This window comes from Solanum stenotomum, chromosome 4 (assembly GCF_019186545.1).
Source record: "Solanum stenotomum isolate F172 chromosome 4, ASM1918654v1, whole genome shotgun sequence".
NCBI classification, from domain to species: Eukaryota; Viridiplantae; Streptophyta; class Magnoliopsida; order Solanales; family Solanaceae; genus Solanum; species Solanum stenotomum.
The window spans coordinates 43,163,393-43,187,345 of NC_064285.1; positions in this window are offsets into that span (position 1 = coordinate 43,163,393).

The following is a 23,953-nucleotide window of genomic DNA, read 5'->3' on the forward strand; positions in this document are numbered from 1 at the left end:
AGGTAGAACTAGTTTGTTAGATTAGGTGGATCCACTATCTAAAGACCTATGTGGGCACATAGTTACAGGATAAGGAGATTACTACTAGAAAGTTGGACTAACTGAGGTAAAAGGTTTCAATCTCATGAGATAACTGTTTTGGGAACCCAAACTAAATGGCGTAAAAGGAACCCATTAGGAAGCCGGACTAACTGGAGTAAAAGCTTTCATCTGATATTCATATCCAATCGGTGCTAAGCATAATTTCCTTTAATATACATGTTAAGTCTTTACTTAAGTTCATGTTCATGAAAGAATGTCGTAGCACTCAAACCAACATGGTATCATGATAGCTCATGGATTCATTAGGTGAGGATGTCCTTTCAACCTTAGAATCATTAATATGTGAGTAAACCTTTTACATCATGTTCATAGTGTGTTCATGAGAATAGCCTTTCAATAGACACAACAACATTATCATAGTCATAGACATTTCATGCATAGTCATGTGTAAGGGTAAGGGGAGAATGAACTTTCAACAATACCACAATTACACAATGGTCATAGGATCTTCACCTTCTAAGTGAATCATAAGTTCTTACATAATTCTCATCAACATGTACAAACCCTCATAATTTTCCCTTCAAGGCTATGAAGCAAACTCAACCCAAACATCTAGATTAACTACATTAGCTAGGGAGTTATAATAATTCAATAACTCAATCAATATAGATATTATCAATTGACATGCCTCTATAATTAATCAACCCACATCATGAATTCACAATTTAGCATTATGGGGTATTCATGGGTTCTTGGGGGGATTTCATCATAAATCAACAATTAAATATCAATTCAATCATAATCCATCATAAATAAACCATTGAAAACATTTTGAAAGAGAACCCCTTACTTAGATTGAAACCCTAGGTTTTGGGGGAAATTGGAAACTTTGAAATCAAGTTTTGAAGGGACTCTATGGGTGAAAGCTACCAATAGATGAAAATCCACCATTCCTTATGAATATTTCCTCATGAAATTGAAGAGAAAAGTCTGCTCCTTGAACCCTAGACTTGACCTTCTTCTTCTTCTTCAATTGAGGTTTAGAGAGAGAACTATTTGAAGAGGGTTTGATTTTTGTTTTGGGATGGTTGGAATTTTGTGAAGTGTTTTAGTTAGTTAATGACATTATAAGTCATATATAGGTCTATTAAATCAGTATTGAACGACCCTATATTAAACTAACAAAATTAGGAATTTACTTAATAACCCCTACATTGGCCAAAACTAGGCAGCCAACAGGACGGACCTACGACTTGGTGACCTACGGACCGTAGGTGGACCTACTGGCCATCCTACAGGTCCTTAGGTCATGGACAAGGAGTGGAAATATTGGGAAGGTCCAGCCTTGACCCACGACCCCCACCTACGGGGCGTGGGTGCCCTTCATCCGTGGCTGCCTGTAGATAGCTTTTTGGGCTGTCTCATTACCCTTCTCAAAGACTCTTGGTTGGTCCTTAGGGGGTCATGCCTTGACGTCTACACCCAAAAATACTTTTATTAAATACCGTAGGTTATTTTACGACTCTAACCTTTTTGTTAAACCCCAATAAGTCTACTAGTTTACACATTAGGCTCTAGCTTAGTTTACTAGATTTTCCGAAATGTTACACAAAACTTGGGCCAACATTTGGATAGTAAACCTAAACACTGCATGGGTCACATTATCAACCAACGGATCTATCGAAACTTGATGAGTAGTAGTACGAAGAACTCCTTGATTCACATTCTCATCTTCCACCCTTCTAGAGTTAGCCCTTCGTGTATTCATATACTGAAGACACAGGAAAAAGATTAGGATAAAGAAATCATTTAGAGTTAAATTCTAAGGTATGACTTAAGGGTAATGAAGAAGTGAAATTTTCAAAACATCTCGTAGCTTCTCATTCTTAAGTGTGGCATGCTTCATACTCATGAGCAAGACTCTACTAGACGTGGCTTATGAGACATCATCCTATAATCATTCTAAACCTTGTGCTATGATTACTATGTTTGTCACTACCCAGGGTACCCCTAGATGTAACAAGGCACATAGAACCCCAAAAGGCTCCATGTAAGCCATTTAGCATATCATAACATAACCAATAGAACAATAAGAGTAAAAACACATTTCAAGTCTAAATTTACATAAAAGCAAAGTGTAAGTCTAGACTCTAAGTCTCAACATAGCCATCTATTACAACTAAGATATAATATCCATCCTCAAATATTAAGGACTCACCAACAAAGTAGGAGAATAAGAAAATCCAAGCTTTTAGCCACAATGATTAGCACCTTCAGAACCGGACTTGGAAAAATGTAGGAAAATAGGCATTAGTACAAAAATGCACCAAGTATGATATCCATGCATAAAAACATTGAAAACATGCTAAAAGGAACATTTTATTAGAATTCATGCAATTTAATAAGTTAAAACATCATTTTGAAGATAGTGGAAAAGCATAAGTGATAAACATAGTCAACATTTAGATCATCATAACATAAGAGGAACATATCTTAAATACCCTTAAAGCATACTTGTGCAATGCATGAATAAGACCCCATAATCTCACCCATGCTAAGTAAAGCTTCTTAAATAACCGTAGTTTATAATTCATATTCTTGTTCATATTGTTGTCATAGTGGGAATAAGACTAAACCAACATAGACCATGTGAGCTTAACATGGAATCTGGTGTTTACCCAACACCAAAAAGGGGTTGTCCTACTTGCCTAAGGTAGAACCATACTCTTAGCTTTGGTTGATCCACTAGCTAAATACAAATAAGGGTACATAGTTATGGGATAAGAACATTGCTACTACAAACCCGGACTCAACTAAGGTAGCAGGTTCCCATCTCATGAGACATACTTTGGGAACCTTGACTCAACTAGCGAAGAAGGAACCTATTTGGAAAGACGGACTCAACTAGTGTAAAAGCTTTTGTTGGGAAGCCGGACTCAACTACCGTAAAAGATTCCCTCTCATATTCAATATCCACTTGGTGCTAAGCATTAATTCCGATGGAGTTCATACTAAGTCTTGAGTTAAGTTCATATTCATGGAAGAATGTTTTGACACTCAATCCAACGTAACTCATAAGATAGATCATTAGATCATGCGTGAGAACAACCTTTCACCGTCCATGTATACATATAGATTCAATAGGTGAGAAAGCCTTTCAACCTTAAAATCACTATATTGTGAGAAAACCTTTCAAATCATATCATATTCATGCATAAGTATGTATATGAGAATAACCTTTCAACAACACAACAACTAGATCTTAATTTTTTTTACTTTACTCTAAAAGTGTTCTTAAAGCATATACTAAACCACATAATTCATGCATAATATCACAATTTGCCCTTTCAAGGATCAAACCTCATATTTAATCAACATAGCTAGAATTCACTACATTAGACATGGATATTAAAATAATTCAAGTAGTTCAATTACTACAAGCATAATCTCATAATAACCTTCCTTCACCCACAAATCATATCACAAGATCATAATTTTAGGAACAAAGGGGATTTCATGGGTTCTTGGGGATTTCAACATAAAAACCATAATAAATCATCAATTAAATCAAAATATCTAGTAACTAAAGCATTAGAATCGTTTTAGAAAGGAACCCATAGTTTTGTAATCAAACCCTAGCTTTTGGGGATTTCTATCTTTGAAATTAGGGTTTTGAAGGGGTTCCATCGATGAAATCTATCAATGAATGAAGGACTGCCATACCTTAGAAATTAAATCCAATGAATTTGAGAACAAAACCTTGCTCCAAACCCTAGCTCCAACTTCCTTCTTCTTCTTCGTTGAAGTTCTAGAGAGAGAATTTTCTTTTGAGAGGATGATGTTTCGGGACTAGTTTTGGGTTTTAGAAATAATGCGGTAATTGGCTTAGTCTAGTGAATTAAAATCCTTATATCGGTGATCTAATTAGCCTAAAAGTACCTTACATAGTTATTAATTAAACTATCAAACCCCAAAATGCCCCTAAGCTTAATTGTCAAAAAGCAATTCTAGGCCTTGACCACGGACCCTGACCTACGAACCATGTATGGAACCACGGCCCATCCTGGTTGGGCGTGGTTTGTGGTCAAAGAAATTGGCCCTCACCCACAAGACCCTCACCTATAGACTGTGGTTGGATCCATGGCCCGTGCTGGTAAAATGTGGGTCGGGGTTCAGAGACTTGATTTTCAAGGCTCTGACCTACGGCCCCTCACCCACGAGGAATGGGTCCCCTCCATTGGTCACTTCCTAGACAGTTTTCTAGGGTCTTTCTTATGTACCCATGGTTGGTCCTCGGGGGTAATACCTTAATGTTCTAACACTAAACCCTTTATTTTTAAGAACGGGCGGAGTTACATTTACAAGTCTAACCCTCTTATTAAGCTCTAGTTTAGCCTACTAGTTTCTGGTGTTTTTACAATATCAATTGAACCCTAAAATCATAGGATACGCATGAGTACATGTAATTTCATCCTAAATACATGCAATTCTGTCATTTCAATCATAAACAATCTCAATCCACTCACTTTGATCAATATTCATCATAACCCACCACATTAGAAGAAACCCTAACTAGAATTGGGAAAATTCCTCTTCAAATTGAGGAATTCTAGGGGACTCTATGTGAGGAAGGACCCCATGTATGAAAATCCATATACCTTAGTTACAATACCCTCAAAATTTTGAAGATTGGAAACTTGATCTAGACCAAGCTTCAATCTCCTTATTCTTCTTCCACCTTCTAGAGAGAGAATATTTGAGAGAGGATTTGTGTTTTCTTTTTGGATTCGATATAATTATTTCATTGAGTGAGTTTAGGGGTCTAAAATCCTTATATAAGTGATCTAGGTTTAGGACAAACTACACCACATTGATTTAATTAAAACTGGAAAACACCATTGAGTTCCTAAATTAAATGTTAGGTCCCCACCCACGAGACCACAACCGACGGATCATGGATGGACCTACAGTCCATCCTGGCCATTCTTTGTCTGGTTAGAGACTTTTGTCAATTGACGGTTGTTGGGACCACCTAGCGTGGACCCATCTACCCTGCGTAGGTCCCACTATGGTCCATTACCTGGATCATTTTCTGAGGTTGCTTACCCACGGCGCACCTACGGTTCGTAGGTCAACCCACGGCCTACCTATGGTCCATAGGTCAACCCACGGGCTGTGGTTGGCCCTCGCGGATTGCACCTGTAGGTCTAATTTCTGCAACTTCACCTATTTTAGAATCTGAGATTTTACAACATGGAAGCCTTAAGTGTGTTAAGCAATTGAGGTGGAGGTGCCTGTACCAGTGGCACTAATGGTGCCTGCTCAACAATCTATGTTAGATGTGGAAGAGTGTAGCGGTAACTGGTATTCTGGCGGGATCATCCAACACTTTAGAGCACAACTCTGCTCCCTCCTCTTAATAGTCTGAAAGTCATCTGGCTCGGATACAGATGTTAGCGATCTAGACCCCAAGTTGCCCTCACTATCAAACTCCGACGTCGTGAAATGGGTGTGGTAAATGCCCATGCTATCGAAGCTATCCTCCACTAAACTTGGATTCGTAGGACCCTTTCCTTTTCTTGTGCTCTTCCCCTTTGTCGAATGAAGTTTCGGTTGTGTTGATCGTGACGGAGAAGCGCCCTCAGTAATAACTATGCCCTGTTCTCTCTTCCGGTGTGGGTTTTTCCTACCATGAACTTTGGGTTTGGTAATAGCTCACATAATGCGATAGGTACCAATATATAGAAACATGTATTTCTTGTTGAAGTAGTACCATATCTTTTTCACGAATTAATGTAGAAGTGACATCCCTAAACAAAATACTCATCTAAGTAAGTGCTTCCCACATTGTTTTTGGTAATAGCTCACAGAATGCAATAGGTACCAATCTTTGCATTATACATGACAATCATGACCTTTCATACCGAATAACTTGTGTTTTATCATGTCCAAACACCTTCCAGGAACTTTTAGATTTTTCACCCATTCATACACCAATTTTTTAAACTCTTCTTTTATTGTGTAAATAGCTTCCGGGTGCTTTCCATCAACATCATGTAATTCAGGCCGTCGACAGAACTCTTTAAAGTCTTCTCCAGATTTGGGGTTATCTTTTGTTTTACCATCTACCTCCAGCGCTCTGTTGTAACATAATGGATTCAGAATAGAGGATAGGAAGATAGAACTTCAAGGTGCCACCCTACAAGGACCAATCATGTGTCAATGGGGAAGCACCAAGAAAACTGCACAAAGATAGTGAACCACGCTTGAACCCACGCCCCGTGGATGGGTCCCCAACTCGTGGTTGGGGAAGTTGTGGATGGCTCAGAACTCTCTGACCACGAATAATGCTTGACCAGGACGGACCGTAGGTCCATCCATGGTCTGTCAGTCGGTGTCTCGTGGGTTAGGTCTGGACAGTTAAATTAGGGACTTATGGGTCTTTTCCTGTTTTAAATAAATCAATGTGGTGTCTTTTTGCGTAATCCTAGACAACTTATATAAGCATTTTTTACCCCCAAAACACCTGATTTATGTCATTCTCTAAAATCCCAAAAGAAAACCCAAAACTCCTCTAAAAAATTCTCTCTATAAAAGTTGGAAGAAGAAGGAAAAAATTGGAGTTAGGTCAAGATCAAGTCTCTCAATCTTCAAGATTTTTTGGGCATTGTGACTAAGGTATGGTGGATTTTCATCCATGGGATCCTTCCTCCCATGGACTCCCCTAGAATTCCACAATTTGAAGAAGAATTTCCCCAATTCTAGTTATGGTTTCTTCCAATGATTTGGGTTATGATGAATGTTGATCCAATTGAGTGGATTATGATTATACATGATTGAATTGATAGAATTTCATGTATTTGAATGAAATTACATGTACCGATTCCTATCCTATAAACCTAGGGTAGAATTTATATGATTTGGGTTGATGGCATGAAGGGAAACTTTGTGGGTTAGATATCTCCTCATAGGATTGATGAAGTATGATATTAATTGCTTGAGATTGAAGCATATATAATGAATATGATGTTAATTTCTTGTGATTAAATCATAGATAATGATCATGAGATGTAGTGCTTTAAGAGTAAAGCCTTATGAATTGTTGATTGTTAATGTTGTCGTCTGGAAGAGATACTTCAGATAATGAATTGATAAGCATGATTGTAAGAATGTGAAAGGTTTACTCACCTGAATGATTCTAGGTTGAAAGGATTGCTCACTTAAAATGAATCTAGACTAAAATTCTTAATGATATGATGAGGCTAGAGGCGACTACCCATGACTGTCACGACCCAGGGGTACCCCCTAGATGTAACAAGGCGTATACGACCCCGAGAGGTCTCGTACAAGTCACTTAGCATATCATAACATAAACTAATAGAAAAGGTGAGGGAATTTAAAAAAATTCAATACAATCAATGACTTTTATAAAATCAAGTGAAAGTCTAAGATGACATTGTCTCAAACCATCTAAACATAAGAAAATGGAAATCTTGGGATGCAGCCCATACAATAGTCTCAGGATAAAAGAACGACATAAAAGAGATAGGGTGATCCCATCATATAATGCAATGAGGACTCACCAAAGCTTCACTTCACATTCCTCTAGAAACCTAGCCGCGAGTGTGTGAATCGGGAACGTCGGAGCCTACATTTGATAAGAATGTAGGGAAGAGTATGAGTTAGTACAATTAAGTACTAAATATGATGGCTAGCATAAACAACATAAGTGTTAGTCAACATAGGACATAAGGAATAATCATATCAATACATAATAAGCATCATAATGAAAGAGAAATACTTCCTTAAGTAACCTCACTTATCCTTATCCAAGACTTAGGTCATCCGCCTCTACTCAAGCTTACATCATGGAAGGGATATATCTAGTAACACTCCAAGCAATCATCATCATACATAATGACATTAGTCATACTTACTTTTAAAGACATGGGGATTCACCTCTATGCCTAAGTTATAATGCCTAATGGCTATTCGCATCTTGCCTTACTAACTTTTAGATTGTGGGTACTCGCCTCCACAACCACATCACATGATGTGGGTACTCGCCTGAAGATCATTTCATAAGGAGCATGGTGTCACGACCCATGCCTACACCCCTGACGTGACACGGCGTACAAGACTCCAAAATCTACACTTTGTTGAAAAATAGAAGAAATATGGGTTAGCACATTTAATGTACTAAGTATGATAGCCATGCAAAAACAATGCTTAAAAAGGACATTTTATTTGAAAATCATGTTATATGCCAATTTTGAGAAAACTTAATGAACATAAGTATAAGAGGCATAAGATATAACATAACCAACATACAAGTCATTCATCACATTTAGCTTTCACCTCAAGTAACCCCAAGCTATACTTTGTGCAATGTATGAATAGTGTCCCATACCACCATCCACACTAAGGCCACCAAAAGTGAACTTACCATTTCTCCATTTCATCTTTAAACGATACTCATATATAAGAAACATAAATTGTCACGCCCGAGAGCACCCCTTAGGCGTAACACGGCGTACTTGACCCCGAATGGGTCTTATACAAGCCTTTAGCATATTTGTCATTGCATATAGACATTGAATAATGCGGAAATTTAAAGCTTTTCAACATCAATGTCAAGGTGTCTCATAATAGAAAATAGAAAGTAGAATGTCTAGACATCATCATCTCAATGAAACCATCTAAGTACACACAAGAATCTCAAATAGGGACCATATCCCTTTACAATATAATTGTCTCAAAATGACAAGTACATAAGAAGTGTAATAGTCTATTACAATATAAGGAATATAAGTGTCATAGTGTGTGTCCTTGGAACTTGAAGACATACCAAAAAGTCTTGGAGAAAATCTAAGTCCAAGCTTGAATCTCTTAGTAGCACAATTACTTCCCGGAACCTACACTTAGTAGAAAAAGAAAGAAATATGGGTTAGCACAATCAATTGTACTCAGTATGGAAGCCATGCAATTAAAACCATTTAAATCATGCATAAAAAGGGACTTTAGTTGAAAACATGCTATTTCAAGTTAAAAGCCTTAATGCATATTCAAGGAACCTTTAGCCAATCCACATCACGAGGTAAAGGGACATTCATGATCATAACAAGAACCCATAATCCATACCTTACATATTTGAGTTCTATTTACATCATACCATCATAAGACACCACCGAAGACCCCCTTTCAAGTTCACTCGTGCAATGTATATATGAAGTACCATACCCCCATATATACTAAGTAAAGCCATCAAGAAGACAAATGTGTAGTCACATACCTAATCAACATCATAATAGGTGAAACCAACCTTAACATATATAAAGGACTCACACAAGAACCCCCCAAAGAACCCACTTGTGCAATGCATAGGTAAAGTCCCATACCCTCACCTACACTAAGTAGTATCCCTCAAGTAGTCCTAGTTAGAGTTCATAAGTCATTTACATAGTAATATTCATACATTAGATCATCTTCTTAAACCATAGAGATATTAGCAATAACCGATACAGATCATGTGAACTTCATGGAATCCGGTGTTCTACTCCCACAACGAAAAGAGAGTGTCCCACTTGCCAAGGTGGAACTAACATAATATCATCTAGGTGGATCCACTAGCTAATACCTATAACATAGTGAAGGAACGAGGAGATTGCTACTAGAAACCCGGACTTGCTAAACGTAGAAGGTTTCCATCTCATGAGACAACATATATATTTTGGGAACCAGGACTTGCTAAACATAAAATGAACCCATATGGGATGCCGGACTTGCTAAACGTAAAAGCTTCCATCTCATATTCATGTTCACTCGGTGCTAAGCACAATTCCCTTTTAAAGTAGTATTATGACTTTACTTACACATTAGTTCAATAAGGAGTGCATTAGGGACTCAACCCATTATTCATCATATAGCTCACAAGTCCTAAGATAAGAATAACCTTTCATCGTAGAACCATCAACATATAATAATGTTCATTCATAACATAGTCATATATTGTTCATGAGATTTACCTTCTATTCATCATACCAACACTACCATAATCATAGCTTAACATTCATGTTCGTATCATAGCATAGTTATCAAAACTTGGGGTTTTAGGGAAGAGGAAACATAACTCACTCACTTCAATGCATAATCAAGTAGCACCTCCACCATAAGTGGATCAACAATTCAATATCTGAGCATTTATCAATTTGACAATCTTCATTCATAACATTCAAGGATCACATCAAGACTCAACCCTAACTCATTGGTAAACATTCATCATATAGAGAAACATTATAATAGAATAATGAAAACCACAATTTACATATTAGATTCACATCCTTCATTTTCCATTAAAGTCATACTAGTGTTTAAAGTGAGAAAAAAGGAGAATTCATTGGTCTTGTGGGGATTTGTTCAAAAACCAACTACAATACATTAATTCATCCATAAATCATAATATACAACCATAATTTATCATTATAAATCAAAGAAAACACATTTGGAAAGTGACACACGAAATTCAGAGAAAACCTAGAATTTTCAGGAACCTTGAAATCATATTTTTGGGAGGGCCTCTTGGGGAAAAGATCCCAAGAGTGAAAACCAACCATACCTCATTTGATTCCATGAGAATAAATGGAGAAACTCCAAGATATTGGGGAAGAAACCTTGAAACCCTAGCTCAAATGAAGTCTTCTCCTTCTAGAGCCTTTAGAGAGATTGTTTAGAGAGAAGTGGGTTTTGATTTTATGATTTGGAGTTATAAGGTGGAAGACTTTTTATTACTTAATAATACCATAATGAACCTAAAATAACTATTTATAACCGTTTTTAACACTTAAGTAACTAATTAGTAAATTACTAAACTACCCCCACTTAAATCGTGTGGAGGTAGTGAGCTCAGGTGCCATCCACGAGTCCCCATCCATGGAGTGTGGATTGAACCACGGTCTGTGCTGGCCACTCGTGGTTTGGTACTGAGAGGGTGTAAACGAGGGTCTTGGTGAGGAGACTAAGTCTCAACTCACGACCATACTGCATGCTCGTGGTTTGGGACTGAGGCTCCCTTTTAGGGGGCCAAGTCTCCCACGACTAAGTATGGATTTACGACCATGACTCACGATCCGCAGACTAGTCTACTGGTCGGAAGTCCTGGTCTCTTCGCTAGCTGCAGTTTTGCTAGCTTTTGGGTCCAAGTTTGGGTCCTCCTCAAGGACCCCTTGGGTGGTCCTTGGGGAGTCGTACCCGGACGTTTGGACCCTAAACATGAAACTTTACATTTTTAAACCCTTTTTACAAACTTTAGTCCACCTACGACACTCTAAAGTCAATTTACAAGACCTAGCACCTCACTAGTTACCGGACGTCACGGTCATTTCTTGACTTCTATGCACTAACACTTTCTTACCAATTTAGTTACATTAAATTAGGTCTTGAAACAGCATTTCTACTCTCATTAAGTCATTAGTCATCAATTAGGCTCTAGTTTAGGTCGTTAGATTTTCGGAGTGTTACATTATCCCCCCTCAGGAACATTCGTCCTCGAATGACACTTTAATCACTCTTAGGGGGGGACTAGGACTCAAGACTAGCAGCCACACAACAACACATATCAATCACAAACTCATTAGATAGGAGGAAACACCTTCTCCACATCATTAGCTCAATGCAACACAAGCAAAGAAGCTATCACAAAAATAAATCTCATTATGTACCAAAATTACCATCTCATATAGACATAGGAGGAACTACCTTCTCCAACACAAGCAAGCTCATCATAGCAATATTAGACAATCATGCTCCTCCATCATAAGATAACCAACATGTCCATCAACTTAACTCATGAGGTCACATATGTCAACATCATAACCAAATGCGACACAACATGAGGTTTAGCATATCTTTTCATTACACACAATTAATCATGCACATAAATTTTACCTCATAAGTCAAATTATGCAATCATCATACTAAAGCAATTCAACAAGTGGGACATATAATTCATGAGAGACTCAATTAAGTACGTCATGCTTCCTCACATGGACCTACACCATATAGGAAGAAACATAGCAAAAGATCACACAACAAACATAACTCCTAATTCATTACAAACTCAAGAGAACTACTTACCTCAATTTTAAATAGGAGTAGCAAGAAAGAGATAAGGTTAACGGGACTTCATATCGGCCTCGGCCTCCCAAGTAGCACTCTCAACTAGATTATTCCTCCATAGAACCTTAACGGAACTTACTTTTTATTTCTCAACCTCTTCACTTGCCGATCTAGGATCTCAACCGAAACCTCTTCATAAGAAAGGTTCTCATCAACACCCAAACCCTCTAAAGGAAGTATGGATACCGGATCACCTACACACTTTTTAACCATAGAGACATGAAATACAGGGTGAACCGGAGCCAATTCATTAGGCAAATTTAATTCATAAGTAACGTTTCCAGCTCTCTTCAAAATCTCATAAGGGCCCACATACCGGGGACTAAGCTTCCCCTTTTTACTAAACCTCATTACCCCTTTCATGGGCGAGATCTTCAAGTAGACCCAATCACCTACTTCAAATTCAAGATCCCTCTTTCTATTGCCGGCATAAGACTTTTGCCGACTTTGAGCCATTTTCAACCTATCTCTTATAAGTCGAACCTTTTCAATAGCTTCATAAACAATCTCGGGACCAAGAAGAGCAAATTAACCTACTTCAAACCAACCAACCGGAGATCTACACCTCCTACCATAAAGTGCTTCAAATGGTCCTATGGCAATACTTGAATGATAACCATTGTTGTAGGCAAATTCAATCAAGGGGAGGTGATCATCCCAATTACCTTTGAAATCCATCACACACGCTCTCAACATGTCCTCCAAGGTTTGAATGGTCCTTTCCTCTTGGCCATCCATTTGAGGGTGAAGTGCAGTACTAAGCTTCACTTTAGTACCAAGCCCATTTTGGAATGCTTTTCAAAAGTGTGAAGTAAAGTGGGTACCTCTATCCGAAATGATAGACAAAGGAACTCCATGTAATCTCACCATTCCTTAAGTTACAACTAAGCATAGTCCTCCACCGAATACGAAACCTTGACGGGAATGAAATGGGCTGATTTAGTAATCCTATCAACAATGACCCAAATAGAATCATATTGCCTTCGAGTACGAGGCAAACCTACCACGAAGTCCATATTGACATCCTCCCACTTCCAAGTCGGAATACTTATATCTTGAGATAGAATTCCCGGTCTTTGATGCTCGACTTTGACTTGTTGGAAATTTGAACATTTGGCCACAAAGCTCGTTATATCCCTTTTCATTACATTCCACCAATAGATCTCTCGTAGGTCACGATACATTTTGGTGGCTCCCAGATGGATAGAATATCGAGAACCATGAGCCTCTTCCAAAATATCTCCCTTAAGTCATCCACATCCGGCACACACAATATTTCTTGGTACCTAAGTACCCCATCTGTCCCTTGGGAGAAAGCTTCCACGGACTTATCAAGAACTGACTCTTTCAACTCCATTAAAGCGGTATCTAGGTGTTGCTTGGACTTAACCTCTACCACGAGTGTTGACTCAAAACAATGATGAACCATAAACCCACCCTTGGAGGAATCCCTTAGTTGGACACCTAACCGGGCCAACCTATGTACCTCCCAAACTAACTCTTTCTTCTCATCCTCTATGTGACCAACACTACCCATGGACACTCTACTCAACACATCTGTAACTACGTTAGCCTTCCTAGGGTGGTATAGGACTCTCATATCATAGTCCTTCAAAAGTTCCAACCACCTTCTTTGCCGGAGATTCAACTAATTTTGGCTAAAAACATATTGAAGACTCTTGTGGTCGGTAAACACATCTACGTGTACCCCATATAGATAGTGTCTCTATATCTTTAGAGCAAAATTTACCGCTGCAAGCTCAAGATCATGGGTTGGATAGTTCTTTTCATGAATTTTTAATTGTCTAGAAACACAAGCGATTACTTTACCATGTTGCATAAGGACACACCCCAATCCTACTCTTGAAGCATCACAATATACCACAAACCCTTCGGTACCCTCCGACAAGGTCAATACCAGAGCGGAGGTAAGCTTATCTTTCAACACATGAAAATTCTTTTTACACAACTCCGACTATTCAAATTTAGCCTTCTTTTTGGGTCAAGGCCATTATTGGAGAACCAATTGAGGAAAACCCTCAACAAACCTTCTATAGTAACCGGCTAATCCAAAAAAGCTTCTAATGTCGGAAGGGCTTAAGGGTCTTGGCCATTTCTTAACCGTCTCCATTTTCTTTGGATCTACTTCAATTCCCGCACTTGACACTATATGCCCAAGAAACCCAACCATCTCAACCAAAATTCACATTTGCTAAACTTAGGATACAACCGTTGATCCTTGAGAACTTGCAACACAATCCTCAAATGTTCCATGTGATCATTCTCACTCTTAGAATATATCAAAATGTCATCAATGAAAACAATCACGAAGGAGACAAGATATTGTCTGAACACCCAATTCATAAGGTCCATGAATGTTGCCGGGGCATTTGTGAGACCAAAAGACATTACTAGGAACTCAAAATGACCTTATCTTGTTCGAAATGCCTTTTTAGGAACATCAACACCTCTCACCCTAAATTGGTGATAACCCGACCTTAAGTCGATCTTTGAAAAGTAGCTCGCCCCTTGGAGTTGGTCAAATAAATCATCAATCCTAGGGAGCGGGAACTTATTCTAATAGTGATTTTGTTCAATTGTCGGCAATCAATACACATCCTAAGCGACCCATCTTTCTTCTTCACAAAAAAAATAGGTGCACCCCATGGTGATATGCTAGGTTGAATAAAATCCTTATCTAGCAAATCTTTAAGTTGAGCCTTCAATTTCTTCAATTTGGCTGGGGAAAGGAGGGATAGATATCGGTTGAGTATCCGGTAAGAGATCTACACCGAAGTAAATTTACCGTTCAAGAGGGATTCCGGACAAGTCATTAGGAATGACTTCCGGAAACTCCCTTACTACGGGGACCGACTCTAATGGACGAGTCTCGGACTCAAGGTCCTTAACTCTCACAATATGATAGATACAACCCTTAAAAATCATTTTACAAGCTTTTAGACATGAAATAATTTGACCTCTAGGGATCAAGTTTCCTCTCTTCCATTCTACAATGGTTTCATTAGGAAATTGAAACTTCACAACTCGGGTTCTACAATCTATTGAAGCAAAACAAGCATGAAGCCAATCCATTCCCAATATGACATCAAAGTCCAACATATCAAGATCTACTAAATCCACCAATGTGACTCTATTGGACAATGAAATGGGGCAACCCCTATACACTCTTGTTGCTATAACTGAATCACCTACCTGGGTAGATACGGAAAAAGGTTCTTTTAGGGTTTCAGGGAGCACATCAAATTTCATAGCCACAAAAGGAGTAACAAAAGATAAAGTGGCACTCGAGTCTAACAATGAATAAATAATTGAAAATACTTGCAACATACCGGTAACAACATCCGGGGAGCTCTCTTGATCTCCTCGGGATTGGAGAGCATAGAAGCAATTCTTCTTAGGAGCATCGAAGTTAGACTCACTTGCTTGAGCTTGCTTAACCTCCCTCCCTTGAACCTTAACCATAGGGCAATCTCTCCTCATATGACTACTCTTCCCACAACTAAAGCAATTGTCTGTGCCAACTAGGCACTTGCCTTAATGCTTCTTGCCACATTTTTCACAATTAGGTTTCTCAACATAAGACCTACCACCTCTTCCTCCTCGTTGTGGTCTAGGGGTAGACACCCTACCTTTGTTGGGCCTTGGAACATTGGATGGACTTTGGTTGGAAAACGTCTTCTTAAACCTTGGTTCACCTTGACATTCAAACTTACCCTTAAATGTATTTCCCTCATCGGCCCTTGGTCTCTTCACCTCTCTATTCCTCTTTCTACACCTTGACTCTTCCACTTGTTTAGCATGTACCATCAACCTAGAGATATCCATGTTGTCGTGGAGCATTGCCGCTCGACACTCTTCTTCTATAGCCTCGGACATATCAGTGACAAAGCGACTCATTTAATCTCTTGGGTTAGAAACCAAAGAGGGAGCATATTTGGACAACTTCAGGAGTATTCTTGGACACTCATGCCTCCTTGGCGAAGATTGATGAATTCTTAACTTTGGCTTCTCTTTTCTCACGGGGAAAAACTGATCAAGGAAAGCCTTCTTGAATACCTCCCAAGTTATGGGACCAGCCCTTAAAGGTCTATTGTCCTTCCATTGTGTGTACAATACTTGGGCCACGTCTTTCAATTGACACCCGGCCAACTCGGCCTTCTCATTTGAAGAAACTCCCATAGCCTCCACAATCTTATAAACCTCCTCCAAGAATTCTTTTGGGTCTTCATTCACTTTGGAACCCAAGAAGATAGAAGGGTTCATCCTAGTAAAGTCTCTCAACTGTGAGGCGATGGTACTCACATTGGTCTCCATCTGGGGTCCTGTTTCTCGGTTAGCATGGGCTGGCAAATCTTACACATGTGTGGTGACAGCTTGAGTTTGTACCGTCATGAGATGAGTCAAGGTATGAAGATCTGCCCTTATCTCCACATTAGACATAGCCCCTTCATCAGTAGAAGCTTGAGGATTTTGAGGAGCATGAGGGGGAACCTCCTCATTCACATTTTCCTCTCCGGTCCTCGTAGTATTAGTCCATTTTGTATTCATAGCCTATAAGCACAAGAAAAGGATTAGAAGGAAAGACTTAATGGAACTAAGATTCTTAAGGCACGACCAATGAGTAATCAAGAGGTGAAAATTCCTAAGCATCTTATAACAACTCATTCATAAGTGTGGCACGCTTCACACATATGAACAAGACTCTACTCGACGTGGTTGCATGAGACATCAACCCTAATATTATCCAATTAACCTTATGCTTTGATACCAAGTTTTGTCACGCCCCGAGAGCACCCCCTAGGTTTAACACGGCTTACTTGACCTCGAAAGGGTCTTATACAAGCCCTTAGCATATTCATCATTTAACATTGAATATTGCGGAAATTTAAAGCTTTTCAGCATCAATGTCAAAGTGTCTCATAATAGAAAATAGAAAGTAGAATGTCTAGACATCATCATCTCAATGAAACCATCTAAGTACACATAAGAATCTCAAATAGGGACCATAGCCCTTTACAATAGAATTGTCTCAAAATGACAAGTACATAAGAACTCTAACAGAATATTAAAATATAAGGAATATTAGTGTCATAGTGTGTGTCCTCGGAACTTAAGGACATACCAAAAAGTAAACTCCAAAGCCAAAATCTAGAACTAAAATAATAGTGTCTAATCCCAAAATAAGAAGATGAAAAATAGCCTAAAAAGTATTCCTATAAATGATCTCTCCCCCTAAAATAATTATTTTTATGGGCTATTTATAAATATAGAAAATCTTAAATAAAATAATTGAGTTTAAATCAAATTAGGAATCCAACTGATAGAGTATAAGGAGATTCCACCATATTGTTTATATTGTAAACACTAGGGACACCTTACTGGAGCTTATCCATTGAAGACAAGGGATGAAGAAATCAAGAAAAGAAAACATATGGAAAACAGAAAAAAGGGACAAGACAAACAAAACACTTAAGAGACAAAAATCAACCAAAATCAGCAAGAGCAGAAGGCACAGTAACAATCGGACAAGCAAAGAAAAGAATGGGAAGCCATTGATAATAAAAATACTCAAAAGGAAGGACAATGGCAAACCCATAATAGAAGGAAAAACAAAAATCACACCCAAAATCATGATCAAGGTAAGACAATGCAGTCACAAGAAAAGGTACAGCAGACCAAAGAAAACCAGGCACAGCAGCAAAGACAGGAATCAGGTATGCTCTTGAAACCTTCTGATGCTAAGAATGAGGAATCTGGTGCTCAAATTCCACCACCCCTGCCCCCTGTAATTGTTGTTGATGATGCTCATTGTATTGACAGTAAGAACCCATCCCCTGAAACCCCCTTATATTGTGGCTGATGAAGTTATTGGACGGAGGTTGGTTGTGAAGGAGAACCTTACTAACATGCAGGAAGGGGAACCTAAGGGGAACAAATTGTCTCATGCTTTGCATGAGAACCAATTGATTGACCCTAGGACTGACCATCAAGCCCGTGCTACCACTAATCTTCCCATAGCTCAGAAAAATAGGGAGTCCGTGATAATGCAACACAACAACAGATACAAGGTCACACTCAAGAAGAAAAGCAGCAGCCTGCCAACAAAAAGGTGACAGATAATCAACCAAAGGGTGGTATGGCAAGGATATGGGTGACACAACTAGTACTAGTAAACAACTGGCTACTCCCAAGAGTAAGAACAAACCCAGTAAAAAGAAAAGGAATGCTGCTAAAAAGAAATAGGGTAAAGATCAAGACAAAGAGCAGAATTCAAAACATGTTTACAACAACCAAAATACCAACCAAAAGGAGGAGTTAAGTTTTTGTAAAAAATTCACCTTGGTAGAAGAGAAACAGGCTATGGATGTGGCCCCCCTCAAGGCACAGTATAATACACCTTCACCAGACAAACCTCCTGATCAGACACATAAGAGAAAAAACAGTAAGGTCAAAGGAAATAGATGAATATGAGGTATAGAATTCAGAGGATGAGTTGGATTTCGACAAAATGCCTATAAATGTCCAGGATGATGATGATGAAACTAGTGAACTTTTGATCAAGGCTTTCCGTCCCAACAATGACAAGGAACTGGAACATGAACTCCAATAGGTCACCAGTCAGCAAGGCCTCTCCCTATAGGTATACAGTTGGAAAGGTTTCCTCCAAAGAAACCTTCCCTTCTTATTTATGTCACTGTAGGCAGACCAGACACAAGGCTTTTCACCTCCAGATCATCTCAACGATAAGTACAATCATTTGGAATGCTAGATGTATAAAGACCCAAGGTGTTATAGAAAGACTCAAAAATCTCAAAAATATGCATCATTTGTCTATGATTGCTATTTTGGAACCTTTTTCAGACAACACTCAAATGAATTTGTTTAAAAGTATGCTTGCCATGGATCATGCTACTAGAAACTCTAATGGAAAGATTCGATTATTTTGGACTAATGACATTTCATACAAGGTTCTAGAGACTGATGAGCAGCAAATAACTTGTGAAAGTAATCATGTGGAATCTCCTGGTACCTATATGAATACCTTTGTTTATGACAAATGGAAGGACTACTTAAGAAGACCTTTCTGGGAAAGGCTGCTTCACTATGCTGATACCAGAAATAATACCCCCTGGTCCACTGTTGGTGAATTTAATGTCATAACTAACATTTATGAAAAACTTGGAGAGATCCCCTATAACATGAGAAAGATCTTGGAATTCATTGGAGTCATCGAAACTTGTGGACTCATGGACTTGGGATTCAATGGACCTAAATTCACTTGGTCGAACCTAAGAGGCATCAATTTTAGAATTAGGAAAAGATTGGATAGGACTATGGTTAATGATAGGTGGATGCAGTATATGTCACACACTAGCATAACTCACCTTCCTTCAGTGGGGTCAGACCACTGTCCTCTTCTTCTGGAAATGAATGCAAGACCTGGTAATTATATCATGTACTTCAGATTTCTTAATTGTTGGGCAGGTCAACCTTCCTTCGTAGATACTGTGAAAGATTGTTGGAACAGTCAATTAAAAGGGAACCCCATGTGTATTTTCCATCAAAAAATGAAAAGGACTGCTTCTACTCTTAGTTCTTGGTCTAAAATGCAATTTGGAGATATCTATGCTACAGTAAAAGACTATGAAGAAAGACGTAGAGTGGCAGAAGAAAACCTGATTCAAGACAACACTGATGATAATAGAGCAGCTCTTCATAGTATTAATGCATATTATATCAGATTCATGAAGCTGGAAGATTCTATTCTCAGACAAAAAACACAACTTCAATGGTTCAAAGTGGGGGATGGTAACACTAAATACTTTCATGCCTTGATAAGAGGTAGAAGAAGGAGGCTATTTATTCATATAATCCTCAATGACAATGATGAATGGATACAAGGTGATAAGCTGATTGTTGATGCTGCCTATCAACATTTTCAGAATATATTCCCAGGGGAGGATAAGCTCATTGATGAAGTACCCATGGATTGCATCCCAAGAATGGTCACTCAGGAACAAAATGACAGATTAAAGGGTCTTCCAACTATTGATGAACTAAAGGAAGTGGTCTTCTCCATGAATCCAAATTCAGCTTCAGTATCAAATGGGACGAATGGATGTTTATTTCAAAAATGTTGGAGCATTATTAAAAAGGACCTCCTGGCTATAATTCATGCATTCTTTTGTGGTCAGATGCTTCCCAAATATTTTTCCCATTCTTGCTTAGTCCTGCTCCCTAAAGTAAAGAATCCAAATAAACTTTTAGAGTTCAGGCCTATCAGTTTGAGCAATTTCACTAACAAAATTGTGTCTAAGCTCTTATGCCTCAAACTGGCCCCTATTCTACCTAGTCTGATTTCCTCCAACCAATTAGGCTTTGTCAAGGGTAGGAGTATCTCGGAAAACATTATGCTGGCCCAGGAAATTATCATCATATCAAAAAACCTACAATTGATAGCAATGTTGTTATCAAATTAAACATGGCCAAAGCCTATGACAGGGTGTCCTGGTCTTATATCTTCCTAGTTTTGAGGAAAATGGGTTTTGAAGAAGCTTTTATTGATATGACCTGGAGAATCATTGCTAACAACTGGTACTCCATCATTATAAATGGCAAGAGACATGGTTTTTTTCCATTCAACAAGAGTTCTAAAATAAGGAGACCACTTATCCCCAGCCCTATTTATTTTAGGAGCTGAGGTTCTCTCTAGATCATTGAACAGACTTCATCAAAACCCTCTTGATCATGGATTTCACATGAAAAGGAGGACCACCCAAATTAAGCACTTCAGCTTTACAGATGACATCATTATTTTCACCTCAGGAAGGAAGCATTCACTCAAGCTGATTATGAAGAATTTGGGTATTTATGGGCAGACTTCAGGACAACTCATTAATAAAGCCAAAAGTTAGTTTTTTCTTCCATCCAATGCCTTCAGGACTACTTCTGACATAATCAAGAAATAAATTGGCTTTCACCAAGAAGAAGCTCCAATCACTTATCTTGGATTTTCTCTCCTTATTGGTAGACGTAGAATTATCTATTTCTTAGAAATGGTCAACAAAGTGGTTAACAGAATCATAGGCTGGCAGTAAAAAATGTTGAGTTGTGGGGGCAAAGCTACTCGGATCAAGCATGTCCTCCAGTCACTTCATATGCATCTCCTATCAGCTATTTCCCCTACTTCAACCACTATTAAGAAAATTTAAGGCATCATGACTAATTTCTATTGGGGTTGGAGAAATGATAAGCAAAACTATCACTGGTCTTCTTGGAAGAACCTAAGTTTTTCTATGATGAGGGGGGCATTGGGGTTAGACTTATTAGTGATGTTTGTCAATCTTTCCAATACAAACAGTGGTGGATTTTTAGGTCGAAGCAAACTTTATGGGGTGATTTCCTAAGGGCTAAATATTGTCAAAGATCTAACCCTGTGAGCAAAAAAAGGGGCTGTCAAGACTCTCATTCTTGGATGCTTATGACAAGGAATAAACACAAGGTGGAGTCTCACATACAATGGAAAATCAGGTCTGATTCATGCTCATTTGGGTTGGATAATTGGTTAGGGGTTTGTCCATTGGTTATGTTCACTGAAGACAGCAACAGATTCAATAATACCACTGTCTCAGAATTTATAGAAGAGGAGCAATGGAATAGTAACAAGATCATTCAGCTAGCTCCTCAAACTCAGGTGTACAACATCCTTGCTACTCAACTTCAGCTTCAACAAGGTATTCCAGATCAGCCAGTGTGGAGCCTCAACACAAATGGAGAGTTTACTTACTCTTCTGCCTAGAATTCCACAGGGAACAAAGAACAAAAACCAAGATTAATACCAACACATGGCATATAAATATTTCATTCAAATGCTTTTTTCTGTTATGGAGAGCATTCAGAGGTAAACTACCAACAAATGAGAATCTTTCCAAGTTTGGAATTGGACCTGCAGACTGTGTTTGTTGTCAAGCTCCAGAAATGGACACCATTGAGCATGTTTTCAACTCAGGATTGTTTGCCAAAAATGTCTGGAAGTTCTTTGATATTCCTTGGCATCCAAACTGACTACATTCCTCTTAAATACATGATCATGAGATGGTGAAACACTAATTACAGAAATGAGGCCCATAAACCAATCAACTCCAATCTTTATTTGTTGGAATTTGTTGAAGAATAGGTGTGCTAAAAAGTATGGAGGTAAACAATCCAATATTGCAAGGGTTAAGTTTTTAGTGATCATGGATACGTTCAAACTTCTTCATACTTTTTTCCTTACATCGCTTCGACTTCAACTTGGAAAAATCTAGTCCAACTTATTGAGAATTGTACCCACGACACTAAAGTTACCCTTGTCCAATGGATTAAACCTCCTGATATGTGGGTTAAACTCAACACTGATGAAAGTGCATTGGACTATCCGGACAGAATTGGGGCTAGGGGTATTCTCAGAGATACTAAAGGAAACTTGATCTTTGCATACTCAGTCCCCCCTTGGGGGAAGACACCAACAACCAAGCAGAGGTGGAGGCTGCTATCTTTGGTATAGCATGGTGTGCTCACTTAAACTACAATAAGGTAATTCTGGAAATTGACTCACAGCTGCTAGTGGACTGGTTATTGATCAGATCAGCACCTCCATGGGGCATTTCATCCCAAATGCAAAAGCTCCACAGTCTCATCACTCACATCCCTCAATTCAAATGCATACACACCCTTAGAGAGGCCAATAATGTGGCATATTCACTATCCAAAAACAACCACAAAGTCACCAGTCCTCAAGTCTATTTCACCAGACAACAGAGTTCCCTAAGGAGGTAGCAACTCATCTTCAGTTGGACATAGCAGGTATGGCAACTTTCAGAAGAAGAAAAATGAAGAGAATCAAGGAACCTCCTTGAATATTCTACTTTCCTGTAGGCATATGTTGGAGCTGGAACTACAACATTCCCTATTTTTTGGTGATCTGCAGTCATTTCACATGGGCTATCTCTTGTCTAAGTTATAGATTTTATGAAGAGAGAATTTTCTTACTTGTAAAGGGAGAGTCTCCCTTATTTACGCTTTCCTAGATTCTTTGTACCGAGAGGAGTCCTCTCATGTAGGTGCTTAGAAGATAGATTCAATTCTAGTAAAGGGAAGAGTTGGAGAACCTTAGTAGGCTACTAATTTTTGAACCACCATAGGATCGGAGGTAAGGTTTATGCCCCTCTCCTTGTATTTTTTTTTCTTTGCTTTTATTTATGCTAAGGCCTGGAGGTGCTGCTAAGCCCCTGCCCCCCACAAGGGTCGTTAAAAAAATCAAAAAAAAAACAAAAGAAATTATATTCTTTTTTTTTGTTTTCGCAGAGTGAGTTGTCCACGTGAAAATTTGAACCGCCTCAAAGAACTCTTGCTGCGTTAATTTTCTGCCACGTGCCAGCTGCAATTCACATTCTCTTAATGGCTGCCACGTGGTAGCAATTGAAATTTTGAGAAGTGTGGCTATATGCATATGTATAAATATATTATTTTATACACTTTAATGCATTAAGCTGCTTGCTTGGTTTTATTCTTCAACCTTTCATTTTTAATTCGTTTTAGCTTCAAATTTCTTCATTTTCCCACCAAATTAATCCTACAAATAACATATAATATTTAGCACGATCCATAAAATTTATACTCAAAAAGGACAAATATAAATAATAAATGTGAGGCATATAATGATTAAAAATATGTA